This window comes from Pleurodeles waltl, chromosome 9, assembly GCF_031143425.1.
Source record: "Pleurodeles waltl isolate 20211129_DDA chromosome 9, aPleWal1.hap1.20221129, whole genome shotgun sequence".
NCBI classification, from domain to species: Eukaryota; Metazoa; Chordata; class Amphibia; order Caudata; family Salamandridae; genus Pleurodeles; species Pleurodeles waltl.
In genome coordinates this window covers 1,048,271,395-1,048,296,541 of record NC_090448.1, presented here as the reverse complement: position 1 = coordinate 1,048,296,541, position 25,147 = coordinate 1,048,271,395, and positions in this window count along the sequence as shown.

The window sequence follows — 25,147 nt, the reverse complement described above, 5'->3', positions numbered from 1 at the left end:
CGTCAATAGGTCTTCCGTCCACTCTTATATGCTCTGAAGAGATCGCCAATCTGTGTATATTAATGGTACGATAAGCTCTACCCTGAGAAGCCAAGGAAGCAAGAAAATTAACAAACAATGTTACATCTGTCGAAATGGGATCTGAATCCCTGTCCAAAACACCAGCTACACCAAGCCAACCATGCTGACTTGTAGACCTTCGTTGTGCCTGGGGCCCAGGACTGCTGGATAAAATGGACAGCCTCCACCGAAATTCCCAGGATTCCACAGGAAGCCCTGAAACTCTCCAAGGTATGAGATGCAAGGAGTTCTCCACCACCGGGTGTGAGAAAGACCTTGAGGATTCAAGAGCAGATCAGGGAAAAGAACACAAATTGTGTCTTTAATAAAATATAGCCTTTCAGACACCAAGGCTTGGAAAATCTCAATTAATAAGTCTACTTTTCTAACATTCATTTAGCTTTCCTGAATTTTTCGCGAATGCTTGCTGTTAAATAATCAGTAAATATGGCTCCCCCAACCTCATGAGCATGCCCTGTATTCAAAACAATCTCAATTCGAAATAAAGTACAGAATGAAGGTGTATAAAGCCCTTAGGCGATCACAAACCATGTGATTCACAACTTCACGAGTTTGCAAATGCAAATGCACTTTTTTTAAGCACACACCCTTCTATGAGTTTGAAACTTCTTTGAGTCTCACAAAACGGCGTTTGCAAACCTTTCTAAGTGGCATATTGGAGGGCGTGGGAAGGGGGAGTCTCTCTCCTATTTAGGAACTGGAGTGGCATATACCAGTGGTTTGATTGCAATTAGGGTCTGCACCTGCTATCTGATCTGCTATACGTCCTGCCTGTTATTGGGATTACAATTTATGGCCATCTAAGGACGAAATCCCACTTTCTTTTCACTGTCTTACAACGGTCCACCCATGTAACATAGGTTACCCCGTCGCAAACAGGCACACATCCCAAACATGTCACTCATACACCGTTTTAACTCCCCGTCTTCTTTAGGGAGGAACATGTTAATATTAATCTTCACACATACTTTTACACAGTCCTGTTTTCAAATGCATTGATAGCAGGAGTAGGCCTAGTGTGGCAGGAGGACATCCCAGCCTCACATATCAAAGCATCCCTGCTATCCATATGGGTATGTCACACTGCTGTCAATGTCACTACAATTAATGTATTGTGTTTAGACACTGAGACGACATACTCAACACAGACCCACAGACGCATAACTACACCTGAGTCCTGAAGCATGACACATAGAACTCACCCTACAGCCCCTGTAAAGTACATCAGGCAGAAGCGAATAACAATCCCTGTCTTCCACAGTACCACTGAGAATGTCGTCAGACAACCAGTACCACTTACAACCAGTCCCAGACCGGATGAAGACACCAGTAATGACAGTGACACAGGATGTTTGGAACTGGAAGACCTACCTGGCCCATCCAGGCTCTCTGGGCTTGATGCATGAGTTCGTCACAGTCCTGCAGGAGTCCTCCACCCACCACGAGGCCCCTTCCACTAGCCAACCTACTGACCAGCCCTGAATATCTGCTACAGCTAGTGGGATGATGGTCATGCCTGAGGACTCACAAGCCACCACTGAGCCACCCCCTGTTGCTGAGAAAACCCCATGCAAAAGTGGTCGCAGACCCAGACATCCTGCAGGAACAGAAGCCAAGACCAACCCCACTGCCAGGAAATTAGCCTCTCAAGAACTGTCTCCTTTGTGTGCCACTCAGACACCTTGTTGACTTCCTACTGCCATAGCCCCATTTCCAAATGCCACATGGATACTAGACATGTGCTACCAACTACTGAGACTTACAGACTGATGGAATCGATCACCATGGTCCCATTGCTTTGCACGCTATCCACTCTTTGGTATACGCAATAAATGCACATAGACACACGTTTTGGTGGAATGTGTTTACTCAGTGTAAAAGTGCAACAGATGTGTGACATGTCACAGGAATTGAGTCCTAAAACACATTGTAGATGTGTATGTATCATGCTGTTAACCGGCTTCCTGCAGCAAAGTCAGTGTCCACACAACCCTGTGACCTCAGGTAGCAGACAGGGAACGGTGGTGATACATAATCCATAGTGCATCTGCAATTGATAGCACAGAATGTTCAACACACATTATGTTTACTTGTGCCAACAGTATGTACCAGCACATCATGATGGTTAAACAATTCACACTCTAGGTCCACACACTGATAGACAATCCAATGCTAATGCACACATGACCACAACCCTGTTCAGGTACAATTTCACTAGTTAATCATTGCATCTAACAGCAATGACCTGAGTGATAGACACTCATTGTAGTAGAACCACACAGCTCACACCCTTGGATGCCAACTATTGACAGCACTTTAAGTCACAAGAAGCTGCAAACTATGCCAATGAAAATGAGATTCCAGAATGGAGAAGTCACAAATGTGTGGAGAAGTAGATAGGATGTCAGAACTCTATGTAACCCAGACAGATGGACTAGCTAACATCACAGTGGCACTGCAGACCTACTTGTCAGACCACTACTGTACCCACTCTTCTGCAACCCAAATGGGGTCAACACCTACTGATATCAGGTATGGATAATGAAGTACACTCAATCTGTACACTAACGTATGACATGTCAAACATAGAGAAGTACCTACCAGAAGCTTAGCTGAAGTACTGCTGGATGAGATCTGTCCTTGTTCCTACATCTGCCTCAACCCCATCTTCGTCACTCATGTTTCCTCCCTTCTCTGCCTCCGGATTATCCTCAACTCCTACCTCCTCCAGCAATGGGATGTTCCTCCTTAGTGCCAGATTGTGGCACATGCAGCATGCCACCACAATCTGGCACACCTTCAGTGGTGAGTACTGCAGGTAACCCCCAGAGATGTGCAGACATCTGAACCTTGCCTTCGAGTGACCAAGGCCCAGATTAATACTTTTTCACGCAAAACTGCATCTAACGCAGTTTTGCGTGAAAAAGTTCACTGCCGGCTAGCACCATTCCAAGATGCCAGCCGGGTGTCATGTTTATGGAATGACAATAGCCGGCGGTAAGACCCAGCTAGCGTCATGAAAAAGAATGCTAGGTGGGTGGGGGAGACGTGGGGGGAACAGGAGGTTGTGCATCATTTTTGACATACAGCCCCTGGGCATGGCCATTGGGCCCAGTGCCATTTCGGGGGGCCCATGTTAGGCCACCCTGTGGCACTTTTAAAAGAAATTGAAAATACTCACCTGCACTTACCTTACTTACCTGCAATGGGGTCCCCCCTTCCTCTGGTGTCCCTCTGGTGTGGGTGGGGGTGTCCATGGGGCTAGGGAAGGGCAACTGTGGGCCCATTCCATGGTCTCTGACCATGGAAATAGGCCCACAGGCCCCCTAACCCTGCCCTGACCCAGGTGTTAAATAATGGCACTAAGCAAGCTTAGCGTCATTATTTAAGGTCCCTTTACCCTCATGCCTGATTTTAGCACGGGGGATAAATATGGCCCTAAGGCCATATCGTCATTTTTTGCACGGGAACGCTTACCTTGTATCTCATTGACACAAGGTAGTTTCCTGCAAGCAAAAAATTACGTTAACTCCAAAACTTTGGCGATAGACGGGTCTAGTGCCAAAGTATTAATATGGAGTTAGGGGAAGCGCCTTTTGCCGCCAGAGACCGGGGGAACCACTCTGCTGCTGCTGCTGTGAAGGGGCAGGAGCCCTTTAAATTTAACTCGCGCTCCCGCCATCGCGGGAAGCGCTTTTGCCGCCAGAGACCGGGGGAACCACTCTGCTGCTGCTGCTGTGAAGGGGCAGGAGCCCTTTAAATTTAACTCGCGCTCCCGCCGTCGCGAGAAGCGCTTTTGCCGCCAGAGACCGGGGGAACCACTCTGCTGCTGTGAAAGGGCAGGAGCCCTTTAAATTTAACTCGTGCTCCCGCCGCGCGGGACGCGCGCGGGCGAAGCCCGGGCCAAGGGCGGGCCCGTCCTTGCCCGTCATTGCCCGGAAGAGGCTGGGCTGGGCCCCCCCCTTTCACTTGCTCTCTGAGGACCCCAGCTCACAAAAGAAAAGCGAAATACTTACTGGAACGGAGAACCATCGTCCTTCCTGACCCGGCCAGCAGTGTCTTTTTGGGAACTTCGGGACTCGCCTCCAGCCTCTGTTGGGATATCAAGAGCAGGAACATCTCAGGAGCTACTACACACAGGACAACTAAAGCGCGCCAGGGGGGAGCGCTAGCACCCAGCCGGCCAACGAGCAGCACACGCCGCCGCGGAGAGCCGCAGCTTGTGCCTCTACTGCCAGGCTCCAGGCTCCGGCTCCGGCACAACCGGCACAAGCGGCTCCTGAGATCCCGGGGGGAAGCGGACACGAGGTGAGACCACGGGAAGAGGCGAGGTCAGAGCTGCAGACTGTGGAAGGGGAGACGGGAGCCGGACTCGAGTCCCGCGCAGTGTCGGAACCCTGTGACCCTGACACACCACTGACACACCACTGACCTTATCCAGTGTTGTCTGAACACTGGCGGGCGTTTCACGGGAAAATTGTGTAAACAATATAGTATTGGAAGGAGCCTTACATTTGTAGGGTGAACTGGAAAGAGTACGTGCAAACTCAGATAATCGACGACTCCGCTGTTCCCATCATGTCCAAACTGAGGTCCTCTAAAATGGCTGCAAATAATGACTCAAGGACCCTGGATAACTATCTTTTTAAAGTAGTTAGTAAAATTAACAAAGATAGGAGATCATCATTAAGTAGGGTTAGTCCAGAAACATCTCCCATAAGGCAGTGCTTACCCTCTATATCACCCTCTATATCACTGTCTTAGAGTGTCTCAACTATTTCCAACAATGAGAACGATTTAAATATTGATGTTTCTGTGGTAGAGCAGGTTTGTTGTTCCGAACCTATTCAAGTACAGGATTGGACATTACCAACAAGGTCTCCTCTTATTCAATCTCCCATTAGGAGAGCGGTACATGCTTGTAGGAAGGGGCCTGTCAAGAAAGCAGGGGGTTGGAAGTAAAAAAAAGCTGGCCCAACAGCTACCAATAGGGGAAATGTCCCTGAGCCCACCAATATTATTGAGGGGGCTAGTCTGCACTCAAGTCAAATTGATCTTTTGGTCACAATTTTTGAATCTAAACTGGAAGTACTGATCAGTCCCCTGGTGGCCAAGGTAGAATTAGTGCTTCTTAGGGTTACTAGACTGGAAGGCCTTGTAGAATCTTGTTTGACTCGGTCCACTGTTCCACTGAGTACCCACTTAGACTCAATAGGCTCTATGGACAACCGCCCAGTGGGCTCAGTTACACACTCTATAGTCAGTAATAGGGTGGAAGGCTTGGGGGCTACTGTTCAGGCCCCACCAACTGTAAGTGTGCCGACCGCCTCATCCTTGTCTACGTTGTCAGTATGGTCGGCTAGTGTACAAAACACATTTAGTCAACCACGATCAATACAAAGGAGTACTCAGGACACTATAAGAGGGACAGTCATTGATAGAAGAAGTATAACTAGGCGACATAATTCTATTAATCTCCCGCCAGAATGTGCCCCATATACTGTGGTTCTAACAAATGTCCTAGAGGTTGACTTGTGCCTGAATGGTTCTGGGGTAGAAACGTATCCTGCTCTTAAAAACAAGACGCTTGCTTGGCTGAATAAGAACTGTGGATTTCCTTGTGCCCTTGCAAATGACATTTTATTTACCCGCAGAGTTAGCTGGATTGGCAATGGCCCTAAAAATAGTGGTGGAGACTGCATTATTATAAATTTTAAACACCCGCAACACGTGGCAACAGTGCTTCTGAGAGCTGCAATTTTGCCAACTCTAGAAAATGCGGTTCATGCTAGACCTCTTGGCTTCTTTTATAATCATGGGACCAATACTCAATGTCGCTCGTCGTATGTGCAAGGGCAATGTTCAAATGAGAACGGAAGAGGTATGGATGTCTGTACCCCGAATGTATTTGTGAATATGTCCCGGTCTCAAATTAGGGGGGAGCCAAGTCGTCATCAGTTGTCTTACAGGCAGACCGTTAACACTTTACCTCTTCACAATCGGTATGCTGCTTTATCTTCTATGGAGGAAAATGATTGACTGCCAAATGCCTTGGGAAATTCTTCCCAGTCTTCAGCATCGTCCATCAAGATTGCTACATGGAACATTGCTGGTTTAAAGAGCAAGTCTGGGATAGCCGAATGGGAAAGGACTCTAAAATCTTTTGACGTCATTGCTTTACAAGAGACTTGGGATCAAACAAATAGCTTTTCCTTAGATGGCTTTTGTCATTTTTGCATTCCAGCTACAAACAGTGTGGCAGGAAGACCTAAGGGGGGACTATTAAGCCTTTTCAAACTGGATATGAAAGGTACTTTAACTCAGTGCCCCTCGGGCTCAGTAAATTGTCTAATTGTTGAGCTTTCCACCCAGGATAAGGGTAAGGTCCTTTTTATAAATTTTTATAATTCGCATGCTAATGATTGCACCAGTCAAAATCTGGATGACTTGGATAAATGTTTGTCAGTCTATAGTATAAATGTTAATACTTTTGAGTTAATATTACTAGGGGACTTTAACATACATCCATGTACCCTACCATGTATTAGGAGGGATGAGGAAGGCCCTCCCTTTTCCTCAACTGCTCATCCAGAACATACTAGGCAGGGGGATTATCTTGAGCTTTTCCTTGCTAAATGGAATTTATATGAGTCTGGCTGTGGAGACGGGAATAGCAGGTCCCCTACGTTTAAGGGCAAAGAAAATGGTACTATTATAGATTATATTTATTTGTCTTCTTTTTTGTTAAATAGTGTTTTAAATTATTGTACTGAGGTGTCAGTTTTTAGTGATCATAATCCTGTTGTACTTGTTTTTAAGAACACTGAACTGATTTCTCTCAAACTAGTCGCAGAGAGTGGGGGCTTGAACCTTAAAGTCAAAGACCAGAATCGAAGGTTGAAGTGGACAAAAATAGTCCCTGAAACTTTTTTTCAGGAGGTCTTATCCAAAGTGGAGGATGAAATCTCTATATGTCTAGCGGAAAATCCAGACCCTAAGGAGGACACAGTAGCATTTGATCAGATTTGCTTAGAAATTAATCGTAGTCTCCAGGCTAAATCTAGCCAGAAGGCGCTAGAGGGCAATAGATGGTTTGATAAGGAATGCTCGAAAGCACATGGTGTACTACTTAAGGCACTAAAATCTATTCCTAAAGATCGATCAAAAATAGTAAATGCTAGGAAAGTGTATAAAAAAACTATTCTAGAGAGGAAAAGGACTCTGAAAGATAACGCCTTGGCTCAACTCTTGGATCCAGTAACCCTAAAAAACAGTGGTTTATTCTGGAAAATAATAAATCAGCCCTTTTTTTCTGATGAAACTCCTTTAGAGGCAAACATCCCAGATGAGGGCTGGATAAAACACTTTAGTCAGATATATTCTAATATTGGTCCTCCTGGTGGAATTTTAGCAGATGAAGTTGGGGAAATCTCCCCTGACAAGGATGCAGTTATTTTTGCAGTTGCAGATGTTGAAAGGGCTATAGACCTAACCACAAAAAACAAAGCCCCGGGCCCAGATGGGGTACCTGGGGACGTTTTTAAAAGTTTTCAAAAATTTTGGTCTAAGGTATTATGCAAGGTTTTTAATAATCTTGAATTTGATAAAATTCCGTCTTCCTGGAAGAAATCTATAATTATACCAGTGTATAAAAAGGGTAATAGGCAAGACCCATCTTGTTACAGGCCGATTTCATTGATTGATTCCTCAGTGAAAATTTTAGGTCGAGTTATCTTAAATAAATTGAACGATTGGTTAACAGAGAAAGGGGTCCTAGCAGATGTGCAGTATGGTTTTAGACCTAAAAGGAGTACTATAGATCAAGGCTTGAATTTGTATTTATTAATGGAGAAATACACGAAGGCAAAGGAGGGTTCCATGTATCTGGGGTTCATGGACCTCTCGTCAGCCTTTGATCTTGTAAATCGATCTAAATTATGGAAAATCTTACTTGACATGGGACTGGACAAGGCTCTTGTTAACCTCTTAGTAGATTTACATACTGACCTAACAGCTTCTGTTAGAGTTACTACTGCGGGCGATGCACCAGCCACTTTAACTCAGAAAGGGGAGTCAGGCAGGGGTGCATTCTGGCTCCCCTTCTTTTTACTATTTATATAAATGCCTTGGAATCTACACTAGAAGATGCTACCCAGGACACCCCACGGATAGGAGAACTCGGTATTCCGGTTCTCCTATACGCGGACGATGCTGTCCTGCTTTCTCGTACTGGTGTTGGTCTTCAACGATTATTGGACGGCTTTGAGGTTTTTATGACTTCCTTGGATTTAAAGATCAACGTTAAAAAGTCCCAGATTATGATCATGGGTAAGGGTAATAAAAATAAACTCCCCAAAACTTTTACTTGTGGGAGGCAAGAATTGTGTAGAGTAGCAATATTTCCATACTTAGGGATCACTTTCGATGAGAAAGGCTCCTGGGGCCCCCAGATAAAAAATAGAAATGTTGCCCTTGCAAAGTCGTCCTCTGCTCTTCGGGGTTTTATGAACAAACTCGGGGCGAGGCCAATTGTTAGTTTGCTAAAAATTTATGAAGCAAAATGCCTTGCAATAGCAACGTATGGAAGTGCGATATGGGGCTATTGCTCTATGGAAAGTATACAGATCACGGAAAATACATTTCTAAGATTGGTTCTCTCTCTCCCACAGTCTACTTCCACACACATTGTCCATACTGAATTGGGTGTGGGCTACATTTCAGACTTGATCAAACTGGCCCCCGTTCTAGCCTGGCTAAAGATCTGGCTGAATCAAGAAATTCCGCTCAACCACTCCATATTAAAAGATTGCCTGCAGCTGGATAAAGTAAATAAAATAGCGTGGCTAGTTTATATCAAAAATTGTTTTGTTAGATTAGGGAGAGCGGATCTTTTTTATTCCCCGGAATCAATAACTGTTAAAGATATTGGACTAATTAAAAGCATGATGAAAGATCTGTTATGTCTAGAAAGAGAACAAGTTGAATATGAGAAACCATCGGTGCGGGCCAGTATCATTCTGAGTATTATGTGGGCCCTGAATTATATTTGTCTATTGTAAATCAACCCTTTCACCGGTTTCTACTCACACGCTTTCGGTTTAACCTGATCCATCTAACTCTTGGCCATTTTCAAACCTGGTCTCCTCCGGAAAAAGGAACGCCGTGTAATTGTGATAATTTTTCGATCCAGAATACAATGCATTTTCTGTTATTCTGTGACCATTACGCGGCCTTAAGAAAGAAATATTTGTTCCCAATTTTAAAGGAGGAGGGGTTTATACAGGTCAAACCTGCCCTCTTGTTCTTACAGTTATTACAGACCCCTAGGACTATGTTCCATGTTGCTAGTTTTTTAGTGGGAGCTGTTAGGGTTAAGAAAAAGAAGTTCGCCATCAATCCGATTATTTTATTGTAATGAATTGAGTGATTAATTAACTTTTTATAGGAAATGTAATTTCTGCGAATCTGGGAGAATATTAATGTTTTACGTTAAATGATGTTTTTAGGATGTTTTACTTTACTGACCCCCCTTTTTTGAACATTGTAGATAATATAAATTGTTGATTGCCTGTAATATTTGATTGAACTTTTTTTCTTTTTTTATGCCTTTTTATGATATTTATTTATCGAAATAAAGTACTTTGACTGACTGACTGACTGAGTTAGGTTTGCGCTAAATTTGCATTAAAAAAATGACACGAATTCGGCGCAAACAGAGTATAAATCTGGGCCCAAATGTCCTTTCGACCACCCTTCTTGTCCTCCCATGAGCCTCATTGTACTGTTTCTCAGCCCTGTCCCTTGGATTCCTTACTGGTGTCAGGAGCCAGGAGAGACTGGGATAACCTGAATCAAATGTGGATAGGGTAAACCAACATTTACATTTACACAGTGTCACATACAAACTGAGTAGTAAGGCTGGGGTAACAGTGATGACATATGCACTCATTATACTCACCGATGAGGTAGGCCCTCACTCTTTGTAGAGCCGCCATCAACCATGGGACACTGCTATTCCTGAGCATGGGCGAATCATGGACATATCCTGGAAATCTTGCAGTCACCTGGGAGATGTACAGGTCAGCTAAGCAGATCATCTGCACATTCATGGAGTGAAAGTCCTTACGGTTCCTGTACACTTGCTCATCAGCCCTGGGTGGTATCAATATAATGTGTGTGCCATCTATGGCCCCAATCACATGAGGGATACATCCCAATGCATAGAAATCAGCCTTCACACTGGGAATATCTACAGGTATGGGAAATTGAATGTAGCTGTCCATATGTTTGACTAAGGTGGACAAGACTTTCCCTAACACATTGCTGAACATAGGTTGAGACATGCCTGTTGCCATTCCTACTGTCCCCTGGAATGAGCCAGTGGCCAAGAAATGGAGGATGGAGACCACTTGCACAATTGGAGGAATGGCTGTAGGTTGTTGAATGGCTAGCAGCAGATCAGACTCCAACTGGGTACACAGCTCCCTGATCGTAGCACGGTTTAGTCGATAGTGGGAGATGATGTGGCATTCTTCCATCATTACCAAGTCAACCAGGGGCCGGTACACAGGTGCATGCCTCACCCTCCACTGTTGTCAGCATCTACACATAGCATACAACACAAGTATGTCAACGATTACCATTCATGCATCGTACTGCAGGGTGACAAACTGTGAATCAACATCACATATGCTGCCACTTGTTGCATGCAAAGCAGAGTTCAATGTGTTGAGACGTTGTCATTCCTATGTCAGTTGGACATACATCTGGTAGTTACAATGTCTGACAATAGTGAGATGCTTGTCTGTCACTGCTACTCTACAGTCACCATCAAAATGTAAGAGCACTCCCACAATGTCATGTTGTCATTACCAGCATATGTGCACACTCCAAGTTCATGCTGCTAATTGTACTTATCACTGTCCCAAGGCATAACTCATCACGTGTCAATGAAATGAGTAGTGAATTCATTAGTAAATGTATTTTTTACAGTTGTATTGCAAAATGGCTGCTGCCTGTCCTGCATGCAGAGGACAGCTGTCAGTGAGCTCATTACACCGACGTATGCCGTCATGGCAGTAGACGGTCGGAACCGCTGTGCAACTCCTTATTGGTTAACATTGATGTCTATGGCATACAGGGACCAATGACGACTACCGCTGGCAGTGACGGTGCAGACCACTGCAGTCGTGACCGCCAGTTTCTACAGTGTATCTCAGCTGACTCCTGACTATCCAGCCATTAAGACCTCCACTGAGTGTGCTGCTGTGTCATGTTTGTGGGAGACACAATGGTGCATGTTAAAGAGGATAAGGCCCACGCTTTCACCTCTGAGGAACTGGAGAAACTTGTGGATGGCGTCCTACCCCTGTACACAAAGCTGTATGGGGCTCCAGAACATCAGGCAGGTCACATAATCGTTGTGTATGTTGCTAGGCCTATGAATGGCGTAGGTTGTTGTGCCTACATTATTGTCCCTTTCCTTCTGTGTCTCCCATGCAGGTCAGCCCCCATCAGAAGAAGGGATTGTGGAAAGCCATCGCCAAGGTAGTGCGGACCCTGGGTGTCCATACCCAGTTGAGCACCCACTGCAGGAAGCGGTGGAGGGACCTAAGACGCTGGGACCGGAAGACCACAGAGGCCCAACTGGGAACGGCCTCCCACTGAGGAAGGGGTGCTGGTCAGACCCTGAACACCCCTGATGGCCTGCATACTGGCGGTGGGCTACCTGGAGTTGGATGGGCACTTGAGGGCAACACAGCAGCCACAAGGGGGGTGAGTGACATAATGCATGTCCTCTACAGTTTGCAATAGACTGGATGGGTGTGTCAGCCATGGGTTCAAGGATGTAACCTGTAGCTATGGCAGTTAAAGTAGGTAGGATACAGTTGTGCTGTGAACAGAAGTAGCTGTGATAGGTGAGTATCAGGTGTACATGGCATTTTTACAGTACCACATTTGTGGACTTCACATGAACATACAGGATCTTCAGTTGGTATCCAGACCTATCTATACATTGTCCATAATGGGTGACACAGGTAGGTATAACAAAGTACAAATGTCACTCATTGACAGGTTTCTCACAGTAATTGTCCTGTATTCAAGAGCCCTGGCAGTGTAGAGTACTACTTGAGGGTAATTGTAGTGGTATCATGATCATGTGTGCACATCAGAGTGTATGCACAGTGGGTGTAGGGAGATCTCCATTGATGTTGTATGGGGTGTATTCAGGAATGTACATAGAGTCATGTTTTTGAAATGCACAAATGTGCATTGGGGATTGACCCTATGCTCCCATCTGTTTCACCCCCTCCCCTCCTTTTTCTACAATCCTATCCTTGTGTGCATTAGCATCAGCAGGTGAAGGACTAGGGGCACCGGCGAGTGGTGAGGCTGCAGCCCATGGGTCCCAGGAGGAAGAGACCACCGAAACCGAAGGACCAGTGGGACGTAGGGTGAGAGGCGCACCACGGGGGAGACTGGAGCTGATACCACTGATAGAGATTCCTCCTCCGACGGAAGCTCCCTGATGGTGGTGGCACCTTCTGGGACATCCCAGCACCATCCTCGTCTGCAACCCCACCGCTCTCCCAGTAGCTCCCCACCCAGTTGCCTATGTCCGCTCACCCAGGAAGGTGGGAGTCTCCTTCGCCGCAGGCACCCTGTCCCTGCCACTGCCAGCCCTGCTGCCCTCATTGCTGAGGCTATTGACCTCCTGAGGTCCATCTCTGTAGAGCAGTCAACCATTGAGAATGCCATCCAGGGCCTAGCATTCCAGATGCAGCAGACTAATGCCTACCTGGAGGGCATTCACTGTGCCTTGACTGACCCACTGAGATCATTTCATGCTCTGGTCTCTTCATTGACGGCAGCCAGTGTTCTTAGTGCTATCGTCCTTCCTCCTGCTACGTGTGCCCCATCCCAAAGCCCTCTCCTAGCCAAATCACACATACAGACAGGCACTCACCCAAATCAACAGACACAGTACGCAAAGACAGACACAGGCACCACCAATTACATCACAAGCATGCACACACTCAACACACAAAAGCAGACACAACATCAGCCACTACCACCCATGCCTCCCTCAGAACCTCCTCCTTTGCTGTCACAACACCACTCACACCTGCCAGCACTGCATCCTCACTCCCAGTCCCTGTCACCACTTTGCCCTCAGTCACCACAACAGCGCACACTCATACATGCACCCCATGCACCACATCCGCACTCACCACAACCACCATCACTCACACATGCAGCACACCCACCTTACATGCAGACACCACCCCAACATTTATCCACAAGGCCTGTCTGTCCACTCCCACACTCTTTTCCACCCCTCCTCAAAGGACACCTAAATGCCCACACTCAGAAACTCAACGTTCCTCCACCTCACACATACATATTCTGCATACATCTGCACCCATATCCAGCACACCTACACGTCCTACAATCACTCCCTCTACCTTTACTCCTAACCTGTTTTCCAATCCATCCCCCTTGGTCCTAAGAAGCTTTTTCTGACCCTGTCCCACCTGTGTTGCTACTCGCTCTCATGTTTCCCTCCCTAAGCCAAGTCCCTCCACCTCCAAGTCCTCCGTGACCCCCCTTCTACCGCTGCTGCCCCTCCACCCACGAAGAAGCCGCCCCCTATCCCCAAGAAGGAAGTTGGCCAGAAACATGGTTGCAAGGCCCCTGCCCCTCTGTCAAGAGCAAGCCAAGGCCTAAGGGCTCCCCTCCCAAACCAAAGCCCAAGGACCCCTCTCCCAAACCCAAACCCCCACCCCCAGATCCTTGAGGTGCCTGCCTGCCCCATTGATGCCCTTACCTTGTGGAGGCCATTAGGCTGCCAGGAGTCAAGTTGGGGCCTTTGACAGGCACAGTTGTACTCATTGGACTTTGGGCTTGCCTACGGGCCTTGATGCTTTATGACCGCATTCACCTACATTTGCCATTTATATGTTCATGTTTCCAATACATGATTCCTGTTGTTTTACTTCACATACAGTTGTCGAGTATTTTTGTTCTCTGATGAATTTCCATCTATCTATCATGTGCTGTGAAATGTGCATTTCTAGGCATTTTTTCATTCACATTCACTGTTATTTATTGTATTTGGGCATTGTATGTAGTGTTGTGCCTTTGTATTGGTTTGTGTGTCTCTGCTTGTTGGTGCTATTGGTGTGGTTGTGTAGTTGTGATCCGGGGTGTGTGCATGTGACATGTGTGTTGGGCATGGCTGTTGTCTGTGTGTGTCTCGGTATGGGTGTTGTGTTGCGTGTGTCCACAAGTATGAGTGCTGGAGTTCGTCCATCGTGTGTATGGTGTGTGTGGGTGTGTCACTCTCCCCTTCCCCACTTCTGTGCTCAGCAGCTGTACTTACCGATGGCGTAGCCCATCATAGAGGAGAAAGGCAAGGAAGGTGGCATTCCATGGCTTTCGCTGAGTCGTCTGCATCCCTGGAGGTGAGTGGCTCCTCTTGTATTTGCTGTTTCTGGCAGGCTTTGGGTGGCGGGCGTCCTGCCCCAGAAATCATGGCGGTCTGCAGTGTCGTATTAGGGTGGACGGTGCAGTGGCTACCACCAGCCTGGGGATCGCAACTGCGATTGTCGGTGGTCTGGCCACACTGGCGGTACTATCGGCAAACTGGCTTTGTTTCAGTGGGTTGAGTGCCGGCTTGGCATGGTCGTGATATGGAGGTCTGTCCGCCATCGCTGGCGTGGCGGCTCCCTTACCGCCAATGTCATAATGAGGGCGTAGACCTGTTTCTTGGAGAACATTGAAAAATGCATCTCATGGTGTCAATGGAGGAGGATGCAAGCCATCTTGCTTTGGCCCTGGAGATGATACAGGCAGTCTCACATAAGCCTATCTCAAGCTTCATGACTAAACCATTCACTTCAGTCATCTGTGCATCAACATCAGCCTGCAATGCTCAGCCCAACATAAACCCTACCAGCACCTCACTTGCAACTGCAACTCCAACAAACCCACCTTCTCCCACTCCAAAAAAACAAATCCTTAACCCAATTTGGACCCTGTATTGTGTACCTGGGCATGCACAAATTTTCATGTCCCCTTTAGGGCATGGACAAAAATAGCAACCATCGCTGACATGAACAATTCACCAACACTCACACAACACACCAAAACTTTTGTAATTAGCCCTCCCACTACGATTTATGTATTTTAAAAAAGTTAGTTGTAAAACCTTTTCAATAAATATCAATTGCTTTTTCGTGGGAGTGGCGTTGGGGAAGATAAAGTATGTGGAGAATGTAATACTGGCCATGGACATTTTCTGTCAAGTAGGCTAGATTGCACCTGTGACTCATGCAACTGCTTTTGAAAATGCAGGTGTAGATTATGTTTGTGCAGAATTACCTGATCAAGGTTTGTGTTTTATTACAATTATTATAAAGAGTTTAAAAAAAGAATAATTGCACGTACCTGTGTTTCCCCTCACCCGTCCTTGACCGTGAAGATGAGTGTGTGAGGGTATTACAATGTATTGTGTTATAGAGTCTGTATCATTTAATGTTTTGGGCCAAAAAGTCCCAATGTAAAGTTGAAGTTGAAATAAAAATTCTGAAGCTCAACAGATATTTAAAGCCTGTCCTCCAACCCAGATGGTTTGTCCGAAAGGCTAGTCTGATTTGAGGGCCATACTCAGGGTATGACATTAGGACCACTTGGATCTACACCACAGGTGCATGCATTTGTGGTAGTACAACAGGACAGGAAACCTCCTCAGTTCCTGAAACACTATGGTAAATTGAGGAACAGAGGGCAAAACCACACTGGGAGACACAAGAAAGGCATGTGGTAAGAGGTGGGCCTCTGGGCGAAATGATGTGCAAGCAGTGCAGGAGGACAAGAGACAGCACAGCTCTCAATGCTGGTCAGCCAAGTCAGTTAAGTCAGCACCATAGAAGTAGATGGGTGAAGTAATAAGTGCATAACTTTTTGAATGAGTTCTCCAGGTACACATACAGTCCTAATTGTGAGTTAAGTAAACTTATCTGGTATTCACGGGTGTAGGAAAGTACCATCTTGCCTGGCATGTTACCCCCATTTTTCACTGTATATATGTTGTTTTAGTTGTATGTGTCACTGGGACCCTGATAGTCAGGGCCCCAGTGCTCATAAGTGTGCCTAAATGTGTTACCTGTGTTATGACTAACTGTCTCACTGAGGCTCTGCTAATCAGAACCTCAGTGGTTATGCTCTCTCATTTCTTTCAAATTGTCACTAACAGGCTAGTGACCAATTTTACCAATTTACATTGGCTTACTGGAACACCCTTTTAATTCCCTAGTATATGGTACTGAGGTACCCAGGGTATTGGGGTTCCAGGAGATCCCTATGGGCTGCAGCAATTCTTTTGCCACCCATAGGGAGCTCTGACAATTCTTACACAGGCGTGCCACTGCAGCCTGAGTGAAATAACGTCCACGTTATTTCACAGCCATTTTACACTGCACTTAAGTAACTTATAAGTCACCTATATGTCTAACCTTTACCTGGTAAAGGTTGGGTGCTAAGTTACTTAGTGTGTGGGCACCCTGGCACTAGCCAAGGTGCCCCCACATTGTTCAGGGCCAATTCCCCGGACTTTGTGAGTGCGGGGACACCATTACACGCGTGCACTACATATAGGTCACTACCTATATGTAGCTTCACAATGGTAACTCCGAATATGGCCATGTAACATGTCTATGATCATGGAATTGCCCCCTCTATACCATCCTGGCATAGTTGGCACAATCCCATGATCCCAGTGGTCTGTAGCACAGACCCTGGTACTGCCAAACTGCCTTTCCCGGGGTTTCACTGCAGCTGCTGCTGCTGCCAACCCCTCAGACAGGCATCTGCCCTCCTGGGGTCCAGCCAGGCCTGGCCCAGGATGGCAGAACAAAGGACTTCCTCTGAGAGAGGGTGTTACACCCTCTCCCTTTGGAAAATGGTGTGAAGGCAGGGGAGGAGTAGCCTCCCCCAGCCTCTGGAAATGCTTTCATGGGCACACATGGTGCCCATTTCTGCATAAGCCAGTCTACACCGGTTCAGGGACCCCTTAGCCCTGCTCTGGCGCGAAACTGGACAAATGGAAGGGGAGTGACCACTCCCCTGACCTGTACCTCCCCTGGGAGGTGCCCAGAGCTCCTCCAGTGTGCTCCAGACCTCTGCCATCTTGGAAACAGAGGTGCTGCTGGCACACTGGACTGCTCTGAGTGGCCAGTGCCATCAGGTGACGTCAGAGACTCCTGCTGATAGGCTCCTTCAGGTGTTGCTAGCCTATCCTCTCTCCTAGGTAGCCAAACCCTCTTTTCTGGCTATTTAGGGTCTCTGTCTCTTGGGATTCCTTAGATAACGAATGCAAGAGCTCATCCGAGTTCCTCTGCATCTCTCTCTTCACCTTCTGCCAAGGAATCGACTGCTGACCGCGCTGGAAGCCTGCAAAACTGCAACATAGTAGCGAAGACGACTACTGCAACTCTGTAACGCTGATCCTGCCGCCTTCTCGACTGTTTTCCTGGTGGTGCATGCTGTGGGGGTAGTCAGCCTCCTCTCTGCACTAGAAGCTCCGAAGAAATCTCCCGTGGGTCGACGGAATCGTCCCCCTGCAACCGGAGGCACCAAAGAACTGCATCACTGGTACCTTAGGTCTCCTCTCAGCACGACGAGCGAGGTCCCTTGAATCCAGCAACTCTGTCCAAGTGACTCCCACAGTCCAGTGACTCTTCAGTCCAAGTTTGGTGGAGGTAAGTCCTTGCCTCCCCACGCCAGACTGCATTGCTGGGAACTGCGACTTTTGCAGCTACTCCGGCCTCCGTGCACTTCCAGCGGAAATCCTTTGTGCACAGTCCAGCCTGGGTCCACGGCACTCTAATAATGAAATATAATACACTGTTCCAAAGCTGATACAAGGAAAAGGAAAGAAGTCCTGATAATCAGGAGCAAAAGTCCTCACACACCACATATGGTGTCATGCTTCATCATCGGACAGCTCCTCGTCAGGCCGGCGCTGCAATGCCTGACGGGCACCCCCCGAAGGGGGGCTCTTTGCCGGAGATCTTTTTATTAATGATGAAGCCGCGGAACCAAATGTGGGTCCGAAAGAGGAGGGAAAAAGAAAAGGACAAAGTAAAATTGGCTCAAAACCCTCACTAAATGGTTTATTATTTGCTGTTGGGAATTGGTTAAGATTAAAAGAAGTTACAAGGGAGTGAAACAAGAGATAATGCTCAGGCACTCGTACAAAAAATCAAAGCAAAGGAAGACGGTAATTATCCGAAATCCCTCAGTATATGGTCAATATGCGGTCGACATGTTTCGCGTCTCTTATGGTCCAACAGGATCCCCTGACGCTTCTTCAGGACCTACTAAATCATTGGATTATTCCAATTGAAAATAAAGGAAACAAATATTATTATCCCTTTTCTCAGCTCCTGCAATCTAACGCTCACAGTCAAGACGTCATCAGTCACTTACTAGAGATAAACCGGACTGGCTTTTCTTTCCTATCAGTCACCCAACTCCATTCTGAGAAAGGGTATCATGGGATCACGCAGGCCTGTTGCCCGGTTCACAGTGAATTTGTAGTGTTGCCGGCGCTCAGTGGTGCACCTACCCCCGCGGCTGCGTTCCACGGCACTCTAACCTGCATTGCACGACCTCCTAAGTTGTTCTCCGACGACGTGGGACTCCTTTGTGCGACTTCGGGTGAGCACCATTTCACGCATCCTTGTAGTGCCTGTTTCTGGCACTTCTGTGGGTGCTGCCTGCTGCTGAGAGGGCTCCTTGTCTTGCTCGATGCCCCCTCTGTCCCCTGACGCAATTTGCGACATCCTGGTACCTCCTGGGCCACAGCAGTATCCAAAAACACTAACCGCACGATTTGCAGCTAGCAAGGCTTGTTGGCGGTCTTTCGGCGGGAAAACACTTTTGCACAACTCTCCACGGCGTGAGGGATCTGTCCTCCAAAGGGGAAGTCTCTAGCCCTTGTCGTTCTTGCAGAAACCTACGCTTCTACTGTCCAGTAGTAGCATCTTTGCATCCACAGCTGGCATTTCCTGGGCATCTGCCCATCTCTGACTTGCTTGTGACTTTTGGACTTGGTCCCCTTGTTCCACAGGTACCCTCGACTGGAAATCCATTGTTGTTGCATTGTTGGTTTGTGTCTTTCCTGCAGAATTCCCCTATCACGACTTCTATGTCCTTTGGGGAACTTTAGTGCACTTTGCACTCACTTTTCAGGGTCTTGGGGTGGGCTATTTTTCTAACCCTTACTATTTTCTAATAGTCCCAGCGACCCTCTACAAGGTCACATAGGTTTGGGGTCCATTCGTGGTTCGCATTCCACTTTTGGAGTATATGGTTTGTGTTGCCCCTATCCCTATGTGTCTCCATTGCATCCTGTTGTAACTATCCATTGTTTGCACTGTTTTCTAATACTATTACTGCATATTTTGGTATTGTGTACATATATCTTGTGTATATTTGCTATCCTCATACTGAGGGTACTCACTGAGATACTTTTGGCATATTGTCATAAAAATAAAGTACCTTTATTTTTAGTATATCTGTGTATTGTGTTTTCTTATGATATTGTGCATATGACACTAAGTGGTACTGTAGGAGCTTCACTCGTCTCCTAGTTCAGCCTAAGCTGCTCTGCTAAGCTACCATTATCTATCAGCCTATGCTGCTAGACACCCTATACACTAATAAGGGATAACTGGGCCTGGTGCAAGAACCCCTAGGTACTCACTACAAGCCAGTCCAGCCTCCTACAACGGGTTACCAAAATACCATGAAACCAATGGAAGTGCATGAGTGGATCATATAAAAATTTATCTTTCGTGTTCACTAAGGGAAGGCAGTATACACATCAGTGAAGCAACCCTTGGCATTGCAAACAGCTTGCCCATTGACGGCGTGTCAGCAGTGCTTGTTGCAGCAATAAGGTTCCCTGTGGTACAGTGGTTGACTCGCCACTTGGATGCAATTGATGGTACCTAATGCCTGAGGGAAATGGGCAATCGAGTGGAATTACCTTGCCCTCCTTTACCTTTTCATCAGTGACTGTGGCATGGTGAAAAATTGGTACACTTGGATGGTGATGTATATCAGTACCTGGGATGGCACCAAGATTTTCTTGCCTCTGGGATGCTCACCATATCCCCAAGCCCTCCGAATAGATCCAGGGGTCAGGAAGATGAGTGTTGCCAGTATTCTGGCATATTCAAGGATGGCCTAGGAGTAGGCTGCAGATGAAGTGAGCTCCTGCTATCAGTCTGCAACCAGGTGAAGGATTACATCTGGTAAGAAATGCTATCTAGCTATTACTGCTTCCCTAAACATATCAAAGATGTTGATCCTATGCCTGTATATCCTTTCTCACCTTCTTAAGCAATTGTGCCTGAAAAGGAGGAGCAAGGTGACAGACATTCAATGAAATAGTGAAATCATTGTTTAGTCTGTGGTTCCTTTCTTATGTGGGCAGATGTTAGAATGAGTTTCAGCTGGTGAAGTGTGTGTTGGAGTAATGAGTGTTAAATCCACTATCCCCTTGCTTTAGTAACTGTGTTTGTAAGGAAATGCCTCCTTGGCATGGTTACCCCCTCACTTTTTGCCTTTGCTGATGCTAAGTTTTGATTTGAAAGGGTGCTGAGGCCTGCTAACCAGGCTCCAGCACCAGTGTTCTTTCCCTAACCTGTACTTTTGTTTCCACAATTGGCACACCCTGGCATCCAGGTAAGTCCCTTGTAACTGGTACCCCTGGTACCAAGGGCCCTGATGCCAGGGAAGGTCTCTAAGGGCTGCAGCATATCTTATGCCACCCTGGGGACCCCTCACTCAGCACAGACACACTGCTTGCCAGCTTGTGTGTGCTAGTGGGGATAAAAAGACTAAGTCGACATGGCACTCCCCTCAGGGTGCCATGCCAACCTCACACTGCCTGTGCAGTATAGATAAGTCACCCCTCTAGCAGGCCTTACAGCCCTAAGGCAGGGTGCACTATACCATAGGTGAGGACATAAGTGCATGAGCACTATGCCCCTACAGTGTCTAAGCATAACCTTAGACATTGTAAGTGCAGGGTACCATAAGAGTATATGGTCTGGGAGTCTGTCATGCACGAACTCCACAGCACCATAATGGCTACACTGAAAACTGGGAAGTTTGGTATCAAACTTCTCAGCACAATAAATGCACACTGATGCCAGTGTACATTTTATTGTAACATACACCCCAGAGGGCACCTTAGAGGTGCCCCCTGAAACCTTAACCGACTATCCGTGTAGGCTGACTAGTTTTAGCAGCCTGCCACACACCAGACATGTTGCTGGCCACATGGGGAGAGTGCCTTTGTCACTCTGTGGCTAGTAACAAAGCCTGTACTGGGTGGAGATGCTTATCACCTCCCCCTGCAGGAACTGTAACCCCTGGCGGTGAGCCTCAAAGGCTCACCTACTTTGTTACAGCACCCCGGGGCATTCCAGCTAGTGGAGTTGCCGCCTCCTCCGGCCACGGCCCCATTTTTGGCGGCAAGGCCGGAGGAGATAATGAGAAAAACAAGGAGGAGTCAATGGCCAGTCAGGACAGCCCCTAAGGCATCCTGAGCTGAGGTGACTCTGACTTTTAGAAATCCTCCATCTTGCAGATGGAGGATTTTCCCAATAGGGATAGGAATGTGCCCCCCTCCCCTCGGGAGGAGGCACAAAGAGGGTGTACCCACCCTCAGGGCTAGTAGCCATTGGCTACTAACCTCCCCAGACCTAAACACGCCCTTAAATTTATTATTTAAGGGCTCCCCAGAACCTAGGAACTCAGATTCCTGCAACCTAAGAAGAAGAGGACTGCTAAGCTGAAAAACCCTGCAGAGAAGACGGAGACACCAACTGCTTTGGCCCCAGCTCTACCGGCCTGTCTCCCCACTTCTAAAGACACTGCTCCAGCGACACTCTCCCCAGGGACCAGCGACCTCTGAAGCCTCAGAGGACTGCCCTGCATCTAGAAGGACCACGAACTCCCGAGGACATCGGCTCTGTTCACCAAAGACTGCAACTTTGAAACAAAGAAGCAACTTTGCAACAACTTGCGTTTCCCGCCGGAAGCGTGAGACTTGACACTCTGCACCCGACGCCCCCGGCTCAACTTGTGGAGAACAAACACTTCAGGGAGGACTCGTCGGCGACTGCGAGACCGTGAGTAGCCAGAGTTGCCCCCCCTAAGCCCCCACAGCGACGCCTGCAGAGGGAATCCTGAGGCTCCCCCTGACCGCGACTGCCTGCTTCCAAGATCCGACGCCTCGTAAAGACTCTGCACCTGCAGCCCCCAGGACCTGAAGGATCCGAACTCCAGTGCAGGAGTGACCCCCAGGTGGCCCTCTCCCTTGCCCAGGTGGTGGCTACCCCGAGGAGCCCCCCCCTTGCCTGCCTGCATCGCTGAAGAGACCCTTTGGTCTCCCATTGCTTTCTATTGAAAACCCGACGCTTGTTTGCACACTGCACCCGGCCGCCCCCGTGCCGCTGAGGGTGTACTTTCTGTGTGGACTTGTGCCCCCCCGGTGCCCTACAAAACCCCCCTGGTTTGCCCTCCGAAGACGCGGGTACTTACCTGCTGGCAGACTGGAACCGGGGCACCCCCTTCTCTATTGAAGCCTATGCGTTTTGGGCACCACTTTGACCTCTGCACCTGACCGGCCCTGAGCTGCTGGTGTGGTAACTTTGGGGTTGCTCTGAACCCCCAACAGTGGGCTACCTTGGACCCAAACTTGAACCCCGTAGGTGGTTTACTTACCTGCAAGAACTAACAAACTCTTACTCTCCCTAGGAACTGTTGAAAATTGCACTGTCTAGTTTTAAAATAGCTATATGTGATTTATGTGAAAACTGTATATGCTATTTTGCTAATTCAAAGTTCCTAAAGTGCCTACCTGCAATACCTTTCATTTGAAGTATTACATGTAAATCTTGAACCTGTGGTTCTTAAAATAAACTAAGAAAATATATTTTTCTATACAAAAACCTATTGGCCTGGAATTGTCTCTGAGTGTGTGTTCCTCATTTATTGCCTGTGTGTATACAACAAATGCTTAACACTACTCCTTTGATAAGCCTACTGCTCGACCACACTACCACAAAATAGAGCATTAGTATTATCTCTTTTTGCCACTATCTTACCTCTAAGGGGAACCCTTGGACTCTGTGCATACTATTCCTTACTTTTAAATAGTGCATACAGAGCCAACTTCCTACAGTGTTGAATATGATTGAAGGCTTGTTCCTATATGCCTTATCCACACATTCTAAATAGGTTTATTGATACGTACCTGAGTTTCATTATGTTTTTAAATATTATAAAAATAAATAGAAAATGACATCTTTTTAAACATAAAAAAACGTTTTTCCATTTATTTTCCTGTGCTTCCGTATGTGCTGTCAGAGTTATTACTTGTCTTCGTGGGCTTCTGTGAGAGGAACTTGCAGTTCTAGAAAGTGTCTTTGCTTGGTGTGTGACTTAATCCAGGGCTGGGAGGAAGTAAAGTTGAGCCTGTTCCATCAGTATTACTATACAAGTAGATGTGGGAGTAACTTTTGTAGGAGTGTTTCAGTATTTGCATGTACCTTTCTGAGGCCGTCCTTAATTTTCTCTTTACTCCCATTTTGGAAAATATAGTCCCCATTTTTCAGCCACTCATTTTTGCCCATCTCAAATTTACTCCTTAAACGTAAATCTCCACACGCGGAGTTATCAGCATTTATGCAGAAAACTGAGCATATAAGAGACAGGACAGGCACAGGAGGAGATTTTTGCCCGCATGTTAGCAAATATGAGTGCGTAAATACTTTACATACTCAAAAATGCTTTGGTGAATCGGTCAGTTGTATAGCAGCTTACTTTCTGTGGCATCGACATATATCTGCATATAGGTGGCATTTATTCCGTTAAAATAAGCTGTTTTAAATTAATTCCATATTGGTAAATTATGAACTTGAATTGTTCACGAGTAAGGGGAAAAGTTCTTAGTCCCCGCTGGCTGGTGCTTTTTGGCAGCGTCCCTGGACGCAGTGGTGCATCGCCTGCTAGGGTGGTTTTGGCTTTCGATGAGCCGCGGTTATGCCATCTGATACTTAAAGTTAATTGCCTCTTGGATTTGAAAGTCCTTTGTAATGGAGATTGCTGAACCGAAATAGAAGAGATTGTGCCTTTGGGCAACATAGCATCGGAAAGTGTCTGGCATTAATTGCGCTATTTTTGAGGCACTTGAAGACTTCATAGTTAGGAATTAGCAGCAAGGATGTCGGCTCGGCGTCAGTATGTACAAAACAGCGATTCTTGCCAATATTTATAGACCTCAAATTAACGTTTTAGGTGCACCTGTGAAAGATGGTGACAGTCTGAGCATGAACAAAGCGCTACTTGTCACGGGATGAGCGTCTGCAGAGGATACGAGTCCAAATCACAGAGCTATTTGCCGATCTGGGTCTGATTTACATTAGCAGGTGGCTGAATCTGCGAGTAAAAGGTGTAAAAGGTGTAATTGCACGCTTCAGTGCTTTTACTCACCCTCAGACCTCACAATGTGGTAATGCTGCCTCTGAGTAAATCCCAATCAAAGACAGGAGATTTGTGTTTAACCTGAAACTCGCAAGTTTGTGTATATTCCCAAGCTCCTCTCTGACTCCTTCCTACCTGTAAATGGTTTGAGAGTTACTCTTAGAAAAGGCAGGAGTAAACCTCATTTCAGGGAGTAAAGTAGAAGGAGGAGCAACTACCCATGTGGAAACACCTATGCTTTGTTGTAAACAGGGATTCACAAAGGTTACATGGAGGTACGCCAGGAACCTGTAGCTGTTGTGAGCCTGTCCAGCCTTACATTTATTTTGATATACATTTATAAGGTGACACCTATATGGTAACCATCTATTACCCTTAGAGGTCGATCAGAACCTTTTGACTCAGAAAGGAGTGTGATAACGTCCTAACAATCAACATTAACAATATCAGATCAATAGACATCACTTTCAATTTTGGAGTCAGTAATTTACACGCACCA